At 45.6% G+C, this 16625-nt stretch overlaps 1 pseudogene; it reads left to right on the forward strand.

Annotated features, from left to right (window-relative positions):
• The first annotated feature begins 3188 nt into the window (after window positions 1-3188).
• Window positions 3189-16625, forward strand: part of LOC112080586 (filamin-C-like) — a 98763-nt pseudogene continuing 85326 nt past the window's right edge.

Genomic DNA, 16625 nt, shown 5'->3' on the forward strand with positions numbered 1-16625 from the left:
GCATAATTTAGCTTTGCGCACTCCACAATGTGTTCACATTCCAGGCATTTGATCTATTATATCTCATGGACAGTATGTCCAAATTTAGGCTTGCCAAATTTGTTATGGCAAGCCTAAATTAATTCAGTCGTAAAAATTCACATAAGTTGCATGGACTCGTCTGTGATGCAATAATAGTGCTTAACATTTTGTTGTTGTTTTTTTAACCCCTTTCCTCCCCAACTTCGATCTTGTCTCATCGCTATAACTCCCCAACAGGTTCGGTAGGCGTAAGGTCGAGTCGTGCCTCCTCCAAAACCCGCCAAACCGCGCTTCTTAACACCCGCCTGCTTAACCCAGAAGCCAGCCGCATACAATGTGTCGGGGGAAACACTGTTCAAACTGACGACGAGGTCAGCCTGCAGGCCCCCGGCCCGCCACAGGAGTTTCTAGAGACGATGAGCAAAGTAAAGCCCCCAAACCCTCCCCTAACCTGGAGTGTGCAAATCTGTCATCAAGGCAAAGAGTGGCTACTTTGAAAAATGTCAAATATGAAGGAAAAGAAACCGCACACTCTCTTGATAGTATCATCGATATTTAATAAGCTTACGTATCGGCCACACGGCCTTCGTCAGAGCTTTGGATTTTTGAAAGTTGCACCCTTATGTAGACCGGCTCCACCCATATCCGTTCTACACATCGAAGGGGTTGGAGGCAAAGGAAAATAAATAAGTGCTACCAATATAAACAATGTGCATTTCATAAATATTACAAAAGTGTATAAGGCGTATTGAACACTTCTGTATAATATCTCTTCTCGCTCCGTAAGGCTATACATGCATTAACGAAGACAACTACCCACAACTACCAAAAGGAAAAAAGGCTGCCTAAGTATGATTCCCAATCAGAGACAACRATAGACAGCTGTCCCTGATTGAGAACCATACCCGGTCAAAACATAGAAACAAACAACATAGAATGCCCACCCCAAATCACACCCTGACCTAACCAAATAGAGAAATAAAACGKCTCTCTTGTAACGGCTTTCGTTGGTGGAAGGAGAGGAGGATCAAAATGCAGCGTGGTACGTATCCATAATTTAGTTTAATCGAGAATGAATACAAAATACAAAAAGAACAAGAGAATAAATGAAAACCGACACAGTCCCGTATGGTGCAAACACTGAAACGGAAAATAACTACCCACCCCGATAGTGGGAAAACAGGCTACCTATGTATGATTCTCAATCAGAGACAACGACTGACACCTGCCTCTGATTGAGAACCATACTAGGCCAAACACATAGAAATATAACATACAGAACAAAACATAGAAAAACAACATAGAATGCCCACCCCAACTCACGCCCTGMCCAAACTAAAATAAAGACATAAAACAGGAACTAAGGTCAGAACGTGACAAAAATAAAGGAAACATCAACATAAAGCATCTTCATAGGGCTTTGGGCTACCACGAGGCACCAGAACATCTTCAATGTTCCTTGGCATTGATTCTATAAGTGTCTGAAACTCTATTGGCGGTATGCAATACCCTTCTTCTATGAGAAATTCCATAATTTGGTGTTTTGTTGATGGTGGTGGAAACTGCTCTCTCAGGCACCGCTCCAGAATCTCTCCAATAACTGTTCAATTGGGTTGAGATCTGGTGACTATGACACACACACACACACACACACACAACACACACACACACACACACACACACACACACACACACACACACACACACACACACACACACGTTAAACCCCTGCTTCTTTGAGACCCCTCTTTCAAAGTCACTGAGATCTATTCTTCCAACCATTGTAGCCAAAATAATGGGCAACTGGGCTTTTTTATACATGACCCTAAGCATGATGGGATGTTAACTGTTTAATCAATCAATCAAATGTATTTATAAAGCCCTTTTTACATCAGCAGCTGTCACAAAGTGCTTGTACAGAAACCCAGCCTAAAACCCCAGAGAGCAAGCAATACAGATGTAGAAGCACACTGGCTAGCAAAATCTCCCTAGAAAGGTAGGAACCTACAAAGAAACCTAGAGAGGAACCAGGCTCTGAGGGGTGGCCAGAATACTTAACGCCAGACTGTTCTTCAAGATGTTCAAACACTCATAGATGACCAGCAGAGTCAAATAATAATAACCTCAGTGGTTATAGAGGGTGCAACAGGTCACCGCCTCAGGAGTAACTTTCAGTTGGCTTAATTCATTCAGGATGAAAGACCCTCTCTAACCTCTTACGCTCTGTCTTACGTATGTATGGACCCTACATCATGGGTCAGAGGTCAACCGTGACCACAGCGCTACCAGTGTCACATCCAGGAAAAGACTCAGGCCGCATAGCATTTACATAGCTCACCACAGAGTCAGCCATAGGGCGGACAACACCAGACATGCAATCAAACACTGTTTTAACTTTACCCCATTTGGTTGTGTGTGTGTGTGTGTGTGTGCGCGCGTGCGCGCGTGCGTGCGCGTGTGCGTGCGCGTGCGTGTGCGTGCGAGCAAGTGAGTGAGAGCGCGAAAGAGTGAGAGAGCAAAAGAACGAGAGAAAGAGAGCAGCACGACCTGATAGTGCTCGGTCGTTCTCTTCAATAAAGCACAATCTATACATGCACATGTGCTATGTTCTCTCTGGGGTGGTACATTCCAAAAGCCCCCCCCCCCCCACATTAAGCTTAAGTCATATATTAACAAACTGAACAACCCTTTAACTTTTGAAACGCCTGTCAACCCAAGAATCCTGTATGATCTTCCTCTTGTTAATTAATTAAGCATCAAAAGCTTGTCATGTGAGTTTATTTATCATGTTTAAAATATATATGTTTGACAACACAATGCTGCATCAGTGGACATATGAGTGACAGCAAGAATAACCCTGGCGGGTAAAGGTTGGATCTATTGAAGACGCTGGCATCATTTTCCCTTCATAGTCCARTTGTTATTAAAGRCCCAGTAGGCTCTGGTCACYGTTCACTTTTACAACMACCGCAAAGCTCCGTCCCCCTCGCCCAATTTGGAGAGCCTAAAAATAAGGAGAAGTGTCACAACTGTTACGGCGCCCCAGGGCCAATCGTTGACCCCCTTCTCTTATGTTACCCAATGGTGTTGCGTCTCGCTATCTTCGTCTGATTAGAGAATGCCCATCCTGCAGTTGTATATGGTCATGACGGGGGCATTCCAGGGAGTCCAGGGGCCTGACGCGAGCTTCAGGGGTGCCGAGCTTTTTAAAAACCTGTCCTGCCTAGAGCTTCATTTAGCTACTCAAGTGTAACGGACATCACCAAGCTGCCGCCGCCGACTTCGTAGGGCTACTAGCGGTCCTGTCCACAGACAACGCCTTCATCTTTCTACAGTCTATTCTTCTTCCGTGCCAAGGTGTCTATTAGGATGCAGCTACCACTTYTTTCACTATTCTGATMAATTTAAAGCCAGGAGATCGTCCACGTTGGAAACGATAAACGGATTATTTAATTAATCATCCCACTGACAGACTGCTTGGTTTGACAAGCTCCACTCCCATCACAAKTACAAACGAAAATCTCGCTTACTCTTTCTTTCATATTTTTCCTAGTTTTATAACTTTTTTCACGGCAAGCTTGGCACTGGCCCGCAATAAACATTTTTTTAAATTTCTTTCCACGCTCCCTTGCGTGCCGTAACGTTCACACACTGGCCCCACTGATTGTGGTATAAAAAAGGGCMCGGAAACCGACAACATGATGAGCAATAATACGTACTACGAGCAGCAGCAGCCGCCGCAGTACTACCAGAGTACTGACAACGGGGACGACGAGGAAGAGATGCCGGCTACGGAGAAGGACCTCGCTGAGGATGCGCCCTGGAAGAAAATCCAACAGAACACCTTCACCAGGTGGTGCAACGAGCACCTCAAGTGCCTCAACAAGCGGATCAACGACCTACAGAAAGACCTGACCGACGGGCTCAAGCTCATCGGTCTTCTGGAGGTTTTGAGCCAGAAGAAAATGTACAGAAAGTACCACGCCAGACCTAACTTCAGACAAATGAAACTGGAAAATGTGTCCGTTGCGCTGGAATTCTTGGAGAGAGAACACATAAAGCTGGTATCGATAGGTAAGTGGTGTTTGTATTTAGGACCGATATAGCGCAATGGTTGGGTTTCTCGGGAAACATGTTGAAAGTTGATGCTTTGTCTACTCTGTCTGGGCTAGCCACTTTTGAGGATGCCGTTACTGGTTAGAGGGCGTATTTGAGTCAGGGGAACGAGTCTGAGATTGATTTCTCCTTATGAAATGAATGAAACACATTTTGATCTTATAGAAAAGTAATGCGCAATGCAGCCTTTTATTTATTAGAGTGAAACGTATTCCTAGTTGTGTTGTTGATTGTTCCATATTTATATTGTTCAGAGTTGTGTTTTCACTGTATACACTTCTCCATAACTGTTGTTGCATGCGTTATAAACAGTGCATAACTGAAATGCACTGTACTTTTTGACGCAAATTACGCACGTCGTCGATATGTACTTCTGTGCGTAAGAGGGACCAGACAACGGCGCGGTGTGTTCAGGATGCGCCAATCAAGAAATGTCCCYTTTCTGACTGCCCGATAAAGACTGCTTTCAGCTGGATCCGGGAAACAGAGAGATTCTGGATTCGGTGCATGCCTTTGGATCCCTGTGTGTTATTACTGTGTAACTCATGCATGGTCCCATTAGAAACGATACTGCCAATTGAGAGTCATTACAATCTCTGGTTTAACCAACTTGGCTGCTGTCATTTGTTGTTCATGAAATGAAATACTGAATGWGTCATTTCGAGCGTTCTCATCGAATGGATGGTCTCCAATTTGGATTAGGCAATGGCTTTATAGTTGCTTCTGAATGATGTAGTGATTTGGCATCTCTATCTCATGTGTTCAAATATGTGGACTAAAGATGAATCAGTAACAAGTAGTCTACAAAGCATTTGTATAGATCTGGCTATTTGTATATACACTGAGYGTACAAAACATTAGGAACACCTGCTCTTTCCATGACATAGACTGACCAGTTGAAAGCTATGATCCCTTATTGATGTCACCTGTTAAATCCACTTCAATAAGTGTATACGAAGTGGAGGAGGCAGGTTAAATAAGGACTTTTAAGCCTTGAGACAATTGAGACATGGATTGTGTATGTGTGCCATTCAAAGTGTGAATGGGCAGAGACAAAATATTTAAGTGCCTTTGAACAGGGTATGGTAGTAGTTRCCAGGCACATCAGTTTTAGTCTGTCAAGAACTRCATCGCTGCTGGGATTTTCACGCTCAACAGTTTCTCGTGTGTATCAAAAATGGTCCACCACCCAAAGGACATCCAGTCAATTTGACACAACTGTGGGAAGCATTGGAGTCAACATGGGTCAGCATCCCTGTGGAATGCTTTCAACACCTTGTAGAGTTCATCCCCCTCCTTTTGCCCTCAGAACAGCCTGATTTTGTCTGGGCATGGACTCTACAAGGTGTCGAAAGCATTCCACAGGGATGCTGACCCATGTTGACTCCAATGCTTCCCACAGTTGGCTGGATGTCCTTTGGGTGGTGGACCATTCTTGATACACACGAGAAGCTGTTGAGCATGAAAAACCCAGCAGTGTGTTACTACCATACCCCATTCAAAAGACACATAAATATTTTGTCTTGCCCATTCACCCTCTGAATGGCACACACCCAATCCATGTCTCAATTGTTTCAAGACTTTAAAATCCTTCTTTAAACTGTGTCCTCCCATTCATCTACACTTATTAAAGTGGATTTAACAGGTGACACGAAAAAGGGATCATAGCTTTCTCCTGGATTCATCTGGTCAGTCTATGTCATGGAAAGAGCAGGTGTTCTTAATGTTTTGTAATGTAATGTTTTAGAATCAGTGCTCCAGGATGTAGGATTTGTTCTTGGAGAACTAATAACAACATCAGAGAGACTGGGGCTCAGCTTGATGTCCCTAACTGGATCTAATATGTATTATGATGATTTTTTTGTATTTTTTTGTATTTTATTAGAATCCCCATTACCTGTTGCAAAAGCAGCAGCTACTCTTCCTGGGGTCCACACAAAACATGAAACATGACATAATACAGAACATCAATAGACAAGAACAGTTCAAGGACAGAACTACATACATAAAAGGCACACGTAGCCTACATATCAATGCATACAAACAAACTATCTAGGTCAAATAGGGGAGAGGCGTTGTGCCGCGAGGTGTTGATTTATCTGTTTTTTGGAAACCAGGTTTGCTGTTTATTTGAGCAATATGAGATAGAAGGAAGTTCCATGCAATAAGGGCACTATATAATACTGTACGCTTTCTTGAATYCGTTCTGGATTTGGGGACTATGAAAAGACCCCTGGTGGCATATGATGATGATGATGATGCAGCAGCCAGCAGGACAGACAGTAGTCTATTGTTAAGACTGGCCCTGTAGAGGGCTCSTCTGTTGCTGAACATTATAACAGTGATTTATGAATGCACCTTGTGCTTAGAGAATATGTGGTTCTAAGGAAAAACATATTTTTTTACCTTTATTTAACTAGGCAAGTCAGTTAAGAACAAATTCTTATTTTCAATGACTGCCTAGGAACAGTGGGTTAACTGCCTTGTTCAKGGGCAGAACGACAGATTTTTACCTTGTCGGCTCGGGGATTCGATCTAGCAACCTTTCGGTTACTAGTCCAACGCTCTAACCACTAGGCTACCTGCCGCCCCAAAATGATCATTGCCTGAGCGTTCTGCCTTAAAACTAATCAATGCTATAATATTTATTCTCAGAATCTAAAACAGGTTCGTGAGAAAAGGCGGCACACCAAAGCATCCTTGCTGTCAACATCTGTTGTGCTGATGTGTTGTGGCTGTGTTGGCCAACTCTTGATAAGAGCATGGCAACAGCCATTCATTCTGCCTACCAACAGCCAAACAGACTGCAAACAGGTTGGGCAAGAGGATGGGATGGCATGGGGTTGGCACACACACAGCAGTTGTTTCAGCAGTGCCTTAGGTGTGTTTGTGTTAGATCTGTCCTTGTGTCAACTGCTTGAAGGTGTAAAGACCACCAAAGACTATGAAATACCTGAAGATTGACAAGTCAGATCCCAGCTACTGGATCATTCAATATGATTAGAGGTTCTGTGGTACACTGTAAAAAAAATCCTGTTGATTTTACCATCATTTACTGGCAGCCAGTTACCAGTTGTAAATTACTGTAAAAAAAGGTATGATATGTACCTTTTTTACAGTATGTATTTTTATTTTAACCCTAACTCACAGTCAACTATATGCCAGTAAACTACTGTAAAAAAATGTGAAGAGCCATCAGTGGTACAGACCCAGTTCCCACTCTAGCCTTTGTTGTTTTCTTCATTTTACACTTTGTTTCCTTTCTGTCACATACAGTGCCTTCAGAAAGTATTCACACCCCTTGACTTTTTAAACATTTAGTTATGTTACAAAATGGGATTCAAATTGATTTAATTATCCTTTTTTTTGTCAAGGATCCACACAAGATATATTACTGTTACAATTTTCATGAATTATAAACTATCAAAATAAAGAAAGTGGCACACTCCATGTGTAATCTCCCAGCAATTTAATGGGTATTTACCAATGTTTCGGCGTCACTGTGCCTTCCTCAGGGTCATGAATAAAATAAAAAAATCWWTTTTTTCTTCCTCTTTGACCAAACTCTTGATATTTTATTTATTTATGAAAAATAAAACAGTAATATATCTTTATTCAGATACGTATTCATCCCCCTAAGTCAATAAATGTTTGAATCACCTTTAGCAGCGACTACAGCTGTGACTGTTTTTGCGTAAGTCTCTAAGAGCGTAGCATACCTGGATTGTACAATATTTGCCCATTATTCTCAAAAACATTATTCAACCTCTGTCAAGTTGGTTGTTGATCATTGCTAGACAGCCATTTTCAAGTCTTGCCATAGATTTTCAAGGCGATTTAAGTCAGAACTATAACTAGGCCACTCAGGAACATTCAATGTCATCTTGGTAAGAAACTCCAGTGTATATTTGGCCTTATATTTTAGGTTATTTTCCAGTTGAAAGGTGACTTTGTCTCCCACTGTCTGTTGGAAAGCAGACTGAGCCAGGTTTTCCTCTCAGATTTTGCCTGTGCTTAGTTCTTTTCCAATGCTTTTTATCCTAAAAAACTCCCTAGTCCTTGCCGATGACAAGCATACCCATAACATGATGCAGCCACCACCATGCTTGAAGAGTGGTACTCAGTTATGTGTTGTGTAGGATTTGCCCCAAACATAATGCTTTGTATTCAGTACAAAAAGTTAATTTCTTTGCCAAATCTTTTGCATTATTACTTTAGMGCCTTATTGCAAACAGGATGCATATTTTGGAATATTTRTATTCTGTAAAGGCTTTCTTCTTTTCACTCTGTCATTTATGTTAGTATTGTGGAGTAACTACAATGTTGTTGATCCATCCTCAGGACAAACTGAAATTGGGTCAGCTTTGAGGGGTTATCAGGTCCAATATCTGTTAGGGCTACCCAGGATGCAGTGTGATAAAGGGGGAAATGGGTCAACAAGCAGACAGAGTCATTTGGAAGGRGCCGGACCAGGGTGGCTGAGTGACATTGGTGATAAGAGTGATCCTTCCAGAAGGGCACCTGCCATGGCTCTCTCTCTCTCTCAGTGGGGGGTGGAGGGGAGTGTTGGGTAACAGAAGAGCTGGAGGGAGAACACACACACTCACACACTCATTCACTCTGTCTTACTCCTTCACACACACACATGATACACACACACTCATGGATGCCAGCAGGCAGGTAATTAAGACTAGAGGGTGTGTGACTTGGAGATTTGGAAGTCAGTGTGTGTCACGGAGTGTGTGACTTGGAGAGTTGAAGTTCAGTAAGTACGGGAAAGGTTACTGCCACAGGAATTTCAGACTGATATCCCCCTCCCCCCTGGTTCTGGTGGTTTGGCCTTCCGGCTCTCTGGTTGTCTGGTAGTCTGGTAGTCTGGAGGGGCAGTGAGGGGCCAGCCTGGCCCAGGTCAGCTTCACTCATTTGGGGAAGGGGGCAGCTGATTGATGGGCAGACAGCTGAGCTCTGGGGCTCTGGGCTTCCTCCACTAACAGGCGCCTAAAATAGACCCACATACAGCCCCAGAGTGGCACGGGGAGAGGGGGCGGGGGAGAGGACTGTGAAAGAAGGGTTAGTTAAAAGAGAGGAGGCAGGGAAGTGGGGAAAATAAGAGGGGTTAGGAGAGAGGGGGTCGGGAGAGAGGGGGTCGGGAGAGAGGAGAGGGAAATTACGAGGGTATGACGGGGCGAGGAAAATATGACTGAGACCTTTGGCGCTGAGGGGGGTTTTAGGTGGGGGTGCTGAAGAGTTGGGTATCCCTTTTCCCGGCACTAAGACACAGTAGTATATGACATTATGACTCAAACAGACCATCCGTTATGACATTATGACTCAAACAAACCATCCGTTATGACATTATGATCAAACAGACATCCGTTATGACATTATGATCAAACGCATCGTTAGAATTATGCCTCAAACAGACCATCCGTTATGACATTATGACTCAAACAGACATCCGTTATGACATTATGACTCAAACAGACCATCCTTATGACATTAGATGGACTCCGCTTACTCACGAAGTTAGAACTTACTCTGCTCTTTGATGATGAGTACATCTTCTCTCTCTCTCTCTCTCTCTCTCTCTCTCTCTCTCTCTTCTCTCTCTCTCCTCTCTCTCTCTCTCTCTCTCTCCTCTTCTCTCTCTTCTCTCTCTCTCTCTCTCCTCTCTCTCTCTCTCTCTCTCTCTCTCTCTCTCTCTCTTCTCTCTCTCTCTCTCTCTTTCTCTTCTCTCTCTCTCTGTTCTTTTCTCCATCCCTCTCTCTGACTCAGATCCTGATGAGAGAAACAGAGAAGTTGAGCGGGGCCCTCTGATTGGTTGGTCGTTTTATTTGCCTGCGGTATGATTGACCCCATTGTGGGTTCACATCATAGTTGTGAATTTAACAGGGGGGAAAGTTGCGGTATCTCCAGTAGTAGCTGTGTGGATGKGTGTATGTGTTTCCTGTATCACTATCCAAGGCTAAATGCTGTGGTTCTGTAATGGGTCTCTGACATGACTGTGTTATGTGGTGGGGAGCAATGACAGAGAGAGAAAAGGGGAAGAGAGCAGTATGGAGCGAGAGCGAGGGAGAGAGCAGTATGGAGAGAGAGCGAGGGAGAGAGCAGTATGGAGAGAGAGCGAGGGAGAGAGCAGGGAGAGGATGGGGTAGAAAGAGAGGTGGATAGAAGCTGGATTATAGAGGGAGAGAGAGAGCAGTATGGAGAGAGAGAGAGAAATGGTGGTGGTGGTGACCAGTTCTTAAGTTGATGCTCTCACTCCTTCAGCAAGTCTCTGGTGTGTGTGATAAAAATGTAACCTTACCCCCAATGTTACCCCAACACTCTGAGAGGTTCCAAGTTACCTACTGGTCTCCTGGTGTTAGACAGTGTTGAGGCTCTGTGGTAGTAGACCCTATGGGGTAGTAGAAGTATTAACTGATGCAGATCCTTGCAGATCCTTCCCTGCTATCTTACTTTACTGGAGCTGAGGGAAGTGAGTKAGACCACTCTCTCTCTTTCCTCATCTTTTTTGTCTCTCCTCTCTCTCTTCGTCTCTGTCTCTTCATCTCAACCGCTCTCTCTCTCTTTCTCTCTCTCTTTCTCCCTCTCTCTCCTTCTCCCTCTCTCCATTACCTTCTCTCTCTCTCGCTCCCTCACTCTCTTCCTCTCTCCCTGTCTTCCTCACCCTCTCTCTCTCCCTACAACAGTATCTCTAATTGTTAGCATGTGTCAGAGGCAGTCAGCTCAGAAGAATGTCCGAGCTTGTCCAGAACCCCCCCCAATCACCCCCTCCCCTACATCCCACACAACCTACCTCTCTAGCAGCCACCAAGGATAAGCAACTCTGGCTAGCCAAGAGAGGAGAATAACTCTGATTGCACCACCACCTCCACCAGCCCCACCACCACCTCCCCCCAAAACACCTCACCCCCTGTTAATATCTTTTATAAAGGAAGTCCTCTATGTTGGATTTATATKGTTTCTCCTCCCATAGACTTCCAGCCATTTCTCTCGTGTCGTGTACAGTATTTAGATACAGAGGACTTAGGAAAAGGTCCAGCTTTTCAACAGCCAGTTGAATATGTCGCCTCATTGTTAGAGGGCCATGTGTTTAGTGTTGCAGTCTGGGTAGAGGGAATTGAATGGGCTATATGTAAGATCTATTAATGGGGTGGAAGCACATCAAATCAAATRACAATATCAGTCTCACACTGAGAACCCCTGAACTGATATTGGTGTAACAATCAATTTGCTGTGTTATATAGTATTCTGGCTAAAACAACACATATTTCCATGTATCTACAGTAATCCAGCTGTGAATATTGCATTGATGTACTGTCTATTTCCACTGGTTATCAGAGGAGGCTGAGGATATGCTCTGTATTCCGTCTTTGGATTCAATGAACCTGAGCAGAAGTGCAGGTATATGAGATTATAAAACGGATGTGTCTAATAATGCTCATTGGCTAAAACCGCAGTCCAGCTGGTGTCTATTCCACAAGTCACCACCGGCTAAATCTATAACGTTGAAATGCYTATTTACTCTGTTCCAAGTGACTGCGCAATCCACTGTCTCCATCATCTCAGCCAGGCAATTTATATACTAGATCTTCCCTGTAAAAAGCATCTAGAAATKATCTCCCATTTCTTTTAGACTAGCAATTGGTTTTCAACAGCGGAGATTAGTAATAACCTTGCTGTCTGTCTCTCCGACATTTGCATCATATTGAAATTCATTCTCCATCTGTCCTATGGTAATGGGCAGATGCACGACCTGAGAGACACGGAACGGACCAATGAACCGCGGAGTCAACTTGCGAGAAAGCTGTCGTAAGGGGAAGGTTACAGATGGAAAGCCACACTCTCTGACGCGCGACAATACCTAGGACTCTCAATCCTACGTTTATTGGCGGCTCTCACAGTCTCCCCGCAGACGAAGGCAGACCGGTAAAAAAGTCTAAGGCGATGTGAGACCATGGTCGAGAAGGAATGGAAGCGGTCTGAGACGACCGGCAGGAGGAGAATTACCTGACTTAGTCTGCGCGCAGTCCGAACAAGCAGCCACGAAACGGCGCGTGTCACGCTCCTGAGTAGGCCACCAAAACCGCTGGCGAATAGAAGCAAGCGTACCCCGAACGCCGCGGGTGGCCAGCTAACTTGGCAGAGTGAGCCCACTGAAGAACAGCCAGACGAGTAGAGACAGGAACGAACAGAAGGTTACTAGGACAAGCGCGCGGCGACGCAGTGTGAGTGAGTGCTTGCTTTACCTGTCTCTCAATTCCCCAGACAGTCAACCCGACAACACGCCCTTCAGGAGAATCCCCTCGGGGTCGTAGAAGCCACAGAAGAACTAAAGAGACGGGATAAGGCATCAGGCTTGGTGTTCTTATTTCCCGGGCGATAAGAATCACGAACTCGAAACGAGCGAAAAAACAACGCCCAACGAGCTTGACGTGCATTAAGTCGTTGGGCAGAACGGATGTACTCAAGTTCTTATGGTCAGTCCAAACGACAAAAGGGACGGTCGCCCCCTCCAACCACTGTCGCCATTCGCCTATGGCTAAGCGGATGCGAGCAGTTCGCGGTTACCCACATCATAGTTGCGTTCCGATGGCGACAGGCGATGAGAAAAGTAAGCGCAAGGATGACCTTATCGTCAGAATGGAAGCGCTGAGACAGAATGGCTCCCACGCCCACCTCTGAAGCGTCAACCTCGACAAGAATTGTTTAGTGACGTCAGGAGTAACAAGGATAGGGCGGAAGTAAAACGCTTCTTGAGGAGATCAAAAGCTCCCTGGGCGGAACCAGACCACTTAAAGCAAGTCTTGACAGAAGTCAGAGCTGTGAGAGGGGCAGCCACTTGACCGAAATCACGAATGAAACGCCGATAGAAATTAGCGAAACCGAGAAAGCGCTGCAACTCGACACGTGACTTAGGGACGGGCCAATCGCTGACAGCCTGGACCTTAGCGGGATCCATCTGAATGCCCAGCGGAAATAACAGAACCGAGAAATGTGACAGAGGAGACATGAAAGGCGCACTTCTCAGCCTTCACGTAGAGACAATTCTCTAAAAGGCGCTGGAGTACACGTCGAACGTGCTGAACATGAATCTCGAGTGACGGTGAAAAAATCAGGATATCGTCAAGGTAAACGAAAACAAGATGTTCAGCATGTCTCTCAGTACATCATTAACTAATGCCTGAAAGACAGCTGGAGCATTAGCGAGACCGAACGGCAGAACCCGGTATTCAAAAATGCCCTAACGGAGTGTTAAACGCCGTTTTCCACTCGTCCCCTCTCTTATGCGCACGAGATGGTAAGCGTTACGAAGGTCCAACTTAGTAAAGAACCTGGCTCCCTGCAGAATCTCGAAGGCTGACGACATAAGGGGAAGCGGATAACGATTCTTAACCGTTATGTCATTCACCCTCGATAATCCACGCAGGGGCGCAGAGTACCGTCCTTCTTCTTAACAAAAAACCCCCGCTCCGGCGGGAGAGGAAGAAGGCAACCACGGTACCGGCGTCGAGAGAAACAGACAGATAATCCTCGAGAGCCTTACGTTCGGGAGCCGACAGAGAGTATAGTCTACCCCGAGGGGGAGTGGTCCCCGGAAGGAGATCAATACAACAATCATACGACCGGTGAGAGGAAGAGAGTTGGCTCTGGACCGACATGAAGACCGTGCGCAGATCATGATATTCCTCCGGCACTCCTGTCAAATCACCAGGTTCCTCCTGAGTAGAGGGGACAGAAGAAACAGGAGGGATAGCAGACATTAAACACTTCACATGACAAGAAACGTTCCAGGATAGGATAGAATTACTAGACCAATTAATAGAAGGATTATGACATACTAGCCAGGGATGACCCAAAACAACAGGTGTAAAAGGTGAACGAAAAATCAAAAAGGAAATGGTCTCCCTGTGGTTACCAGATACTGTGAGGTGTTAAGGTAGTGTCTCACATCTGATACTGGGGAGAAGACTACATCTAAGGCGAACATGGGCGTGGACTTCCCTAACTGTCTGAGAGGAATGTCATGTTCCCGAGCCCATGCTTCGTCATAAAACAACCTCAGCCCCAGAGTCTATCAAGGCACTGCAGGAAGCAGCCGAACCGGTCCAGCGTAGATGGACCGACAAGGTAGAACAGGATCTTGATGGAGAGACCTGAGTAGTAGCGCTCACCAGTAGCCCTCCGCTTACTGATGAGCTCTGGCTTTTACTGGACATGACATGACAAAATGTCCAGCAGAACCGCAATAGAGGCACAGGCGGTTGGTGATCTCCCGTTCCCTCTCCTTAGTCGAGATGCGAATACCTCCCAGCTGCATGGGCTCAGCTCTGAGCGGTGGGAGGAGACGGTTGAGATGCGGAGAGGGGAAACACCGTTAACGCGAGCTCTCTTCCACGAGCTCGGTGACGAAGATCTACCCGTCGTTCTATGCGGATGGCGAGTGCAATCAAAGAGTCCACGCTGGAAGGAACCTCCCGGGAGAGAATCTCATCCTTAACCTCAGCGTGGAGTCCCTCCAGAAAACGAGCGAGCAACGCCGGCTCGTTCCAGTCACTGGAGGCAGCAAGAGTACGAAACTCTATAGAGTAATCCGTTATGGATCGATCACCTTGACATAGGGAAGCCAGGGCCCTGGAAAGCCTCCTTCCCAAAAACTGAACGATCAAAAACCCGTATCATCTCCTCTTTAAAGTTCTGATAAACGTTAGAACACTCAGCCCTTGCCTCCCAGATAGCTGTGCCCCACTCCCGAGCCCGACACAGTAAGGAGTGATTATGACGTAAGCGATCCGAGCTCTCTCTCTAGAGTATGTGTTGGGCTGGAGAGAGAACACAATATCACACTGGGTGAGAAAGGAGCGACACTCAGTGGCTGCCCAGAGTAACATGGTGGGTTATTAACCCTAGGTTCGGAGACTCGGAAGACCAGGAAGTAGCTGGTGGCACGAGACGAAGACTCTGAAACTGTCCTGAGAGATCGGAGACCTGGGCGGCCAGGGTCTCAACGGCATGACGAGCAGCAGACAATTCCTGCTCGTGTCTGCCGCAGCATTGCTCCCTGGATCTCGACGGCAGTGATGAGAGAATCCGAGTCGCTGGGTCCATCTTGGTCGCGATTCTTCTGTTATGCTGGTGAATGAGGACCCAAAAGCGACGTAATAGAAACAGAGTCTTTATTCCAGTCTTAAACAAATAATGATACTCCTGGATATTATCAAAGGTAAATCCGAAACAGGAAACTGAAATCCTCTCGTCAGTAGAGAGGAACGACTGGAGACGCGACCACAGACTGCAGGTCGCTACAGGAAGGCACAGGCCGTAGCTGACATAGACACCTGCTCACACGCAGCATCTGAAGAAGGCAAAAAACACGACAGGGCGGAACAAGGACACAGAACAGCAAACATCAAACAAGAATCCGACAAGGACAGAAGCGGAAACAGAGGGAGAAATAGGGACTCTAATCAAGGGCAAAATAGGGGACAGGTGTGAAAGAGTAAATGAGGTAGTAGGAGAATGAGGAACAGCTGGGAGCAGGAACGAACGATAGAGAGAGAGAGCGAGAGAGGGAGAGAGGGAGGGGAGAGAGAGGGATAGAAAGAGGGAAAGAACCTAATAAGACCAGCAGAGGGAAGCACAGGGACAAGACATGATAATCAATGACAAAACATGACAGAGACAGGCGGACGGCATACACACAAAGAAATGTCTATAGAAAAACTCTAAATGCAGCTAGTTTGCTGTCATTCCAGCTTCAGTTTCTTCTGAACAGTGGGCTGCAATACGAGAGAGCAAATGTTCTACGCCAGGCGAAATCGTACATCATTAGCTCATTTTTATGGATGTATAAAAAAACTACATTCGAAAACAGCTTAAACAAACTCAAATGCAGCTACTTTGCTGTTGTCCTGGTTGCACTGTTTGACTGACTGTGTTAGCCAAAGTTGGCTAGCTAGCAAGCAAGGGATAAGAAGGTTTCCAGCTATCATGGCAAGGGAACATTTTGAACGACGGACTGGACATAGATTTAGAACAAAAAGACTTAACGATTGGCAACGTCTCTAGCAACCCGGACCGATAGAACGAACGACCAGCCGGCTTGGGTATCAACCCTAGATTTGTGTCTGGACTATATCTCGTGGAGGGTGAAATACAGTAGTGTGAATTATTTTTTATTTTTTTAATTAAAAATATGCCAATCATTATTTGAATATGTTGGAATCTCAATGTGTAAAAGTGATAATGCCCTCGAAGCCGTTGTTGTTAGGTTCGAGACGAAGGCCTAACAACACCCGTGCCAAAATCCTTCAAACACCAGCTTCTCGGGCATATATCACTTAAAAGTAGAATTCATCCATTGTCTCCTCTTTCATTCTCAGTGGCACAGATGGTCAGTTTGCCTGCTCCCCTCTCCCTCTCCCTCTCCCTCTCCCTCTCCTCTCCCTCCCTCTCTCTCCGCCTCTCCCCTCTCCCCCTCCCCC

The sequence above is a fragment of the Salvelinus sp. IW2-2015 genome, unplaced genomic scaffold (genome assembly GCF_002910315.2).
Source record: "Salvelinus sp. IW2-2015 unplaced genomic scaffold, ASM291031v2 Un_scaffold16391, whole genome shotgun sequence".
Lineage (NCBI taxonomy): Eukaryota > Metazoa > Chordata > Actinopteri > Salmoniformes > Salmonidae > Salvelinus > Salvelinus sp. IW2-2015.